Source organism: Limulus polyphemus, unplaced genomic scaffold (assembly GCF_000517525.1).
Source record: "Limulus polyphemus unplaced genomic scaffold, Limulus_polyphemus-2.1.2 Scaffold2339, whole genome shotgun sequence".
NCBI classification, from domain to species: domain Eukaryota; kingdom Metazoa; phylum Arthropoda; class Merostomata; order Xiphosura; family Limulidae; genus Limulus; species Limulus polyphemus.
Window position 1 is genome coordinate 145,200 of NW_013667949.1, and position 2,354 is coordinate 147,553.

Here is a 2,354-nt window from a genome sequence, read left to right on the forward strand (position 1 = left end):
TTAAGCCGTCTCCAGCCATTATTATATTGGGTTGTTAACATAATGGACACATTTTTTACATGGTCCACTATTGTGCCACCGAAACAACAAAACCGAAACCTCACTTGCTGCCCTGGTCAACAGTATAGAAACCCGCCCGTTATTGCAAATGATGCAGCTAAAATTACGGCTATATAAATTTGATGTTTGGACTGAATATTGTGATTTTTTTATCCTCGAAAAATTGAACGCAACCATTGTTATTATTTAGTTTATTTTGTGACTTAATATTTAATGCTTGTTTAGTTTTTAAGATAGGAGTGTAGAAGATGGATTGTTTTCAAAGTGTTAGTTGTGACAAATTTCGTACGCTGTGTTTGCAATTACATTGTTGTTTAGCCTTTACTAATTATTGTTCACGTCATGTTACTCGAATCTTCGGTATTTTTCTCGTTATCTTAACTGGGTATTGTTACATTTTAGCGCCGCTCGCGTAGTTTGTCGAAAATTCTAAGTTTCAGTGAACAAGATATTGGTGGCTCGCGAATGCAAGTTAAGTAGAAAGCTAGTAATAACTTCGAGATACAACTGTAGTAAACCACGGGGTATCATAAGTGAATCTATCGCAGACTGTACAGTAAAAAATGGAGTTGAGAAAAATAATTCGTCTTGTCAATTAGATTCTGAAGTAATTGAATCAACCTGAGTGGACTTTGACAAGAAAATATAATTATTCAGTTTTAGATACAACTGTGATATTCTATAGTGTAAAGAATTTTGTACATACTTTTAACTTGTTTTAAATATATTATTTTAAAACAAGTGGATTGCGTGCTGTCCGTGTATTGTTCGAATTTATCGCCAACAAGTCACAGACACTTACTGTAGAAGAATCCCAGCCCACTGATACATAAAACCCTGAAAGTAACGAAATTGTTCATCCCAAATCATATATTTTTAGTGATTGGTTTATCGTATGCTTATAATATACCATATAAGAGTATAAATTAGGCATCATACGGCAAGCAAAAGTCAAAGGTCTATTTTTTATGTACGTTTACTTGATTGTAATTGTATACTAAGTGAATCCAAATCTTATTGGAAATATCTTGATTAAAACTGGTTGTCTGTTGTTTTTATGGGCACGTATTTCATCTATGACTGTAAAATCTTAGTTAAAAGTGTAACGGGACTCTTACGCATGTAGTGTTTGTACAGGCCACATGATATTTAAGCGGAGCATCTCGTGTTGATATGATACAGTTCATGTAGTATGTATTTCAACTTAGTGTTTGTACAGTTTGGTAGCGACGGATTTATCAGGTGGAAAACGAAGTCTTATAATAAAAATTTAAAACACGGCAAAACCAAAAAACAACTTTAATACGTACGTTTCGGAATTTCCTTAAATTCCCTGTTCAGCGTTATTATCTAAAAAAAAAAAAAAAAAAAAAAACAAGTTAGTTCATAATATTCGAATCACAAAAAACAACAATAGCATTGAGCGAGTATTCGTATTCAATCGGAAATTTAGTAAGATTACAGAACCACAAATTACGAACTCTTTATTAAAGAAAGCTTCTCCATTTTAAATGATTACCCAACACTAAATAATAACATCATTTCCTCCCTGTTGTCATTAATGTAATCAATTCTGGATCTTCAGTGTTTTAATTTGATATATATTATTATTTAAATATAAGTTTTATACTTATATTTAAGCCTTTCATTATAATAGTTTCTCTTAACAATGTTATTTATTAAACAAGTGTATGCCGCACATTATATCGTACATTCCATTATATTATAACCGTTTAAATATTGTTACGTCTCCGTTTGTTAATTGATTTTCCATAACTTCGTTCCGACGAAACTTTAGCGACACAAGTCTTTACTTAATAAAACTGGTTTATTCTTTCTGAATATAACTTTACCGATACACTTATTTTCAACAGTCGCTCTTTTACAAACGTTTTAACAACGAACGTTAACTTCAACAATACTTCCGACTGCAGTTCAATTACTCACTACCTACACACACATTATTCCGTCACATTGTCACCCTCTTATATATATACCAGACTACCCTATCTAGTAAATGCTAGGGCATTCACCAAGGTACAGGATAGTTTTACAAACGTGGCGTCACACTAGTCATGTGACTTTGCTGACGCAACACTGCCCCTCCTTAGTATTGTTCGTCCCGAACAATAGCCACTTACAATAAACCAATAACAATTAACAACAACTTAATCAAATGTACAGAATTACAATCACAAAATTACAATTCAGTAAAGTCTCTTAATTTTACGGGACGTATCTTCTTCCGTACTGGTCTCCGTCTCGTTGGCTTCTCCTTTATGTGGGGTTCATCT

The 2,354-nt window shown here is 32.9% G+C and overlaps 1 protein-coding gene and 1 long non-coding RNA gene across 2 annotated transcripts in view; one reads left to right on the forward strand and one right to left on the reverse strand.

Annotated features, from left to right (window-relative positions):
• LOC106466673 (mitogen-activated protein kinase kinase kinase 9-like) overlaps positions 1 to 2,354 on the forward strand; it is a 38,726-nt gene that overhangs the window by 13,032 nt on the left and 23,340 nt on the right. The window lies entirely within an intron of this gene.
• LOC111087588 overlaps positions 2,209 to 2,354 on the reverse strand; it is a 20,838-nt gene continuing 20,692 nt past the window's right edge. Inside the window, exon 3 of the long non-coding RNA XR_002612270.1 lies at positions 2,209 to 2,352. This is a non-coding gene — a long non-coding RNA (uncharacterized LOC111087588). The remainder of the gene's footprint in view (positions 2,353 to 2,354) is intronic.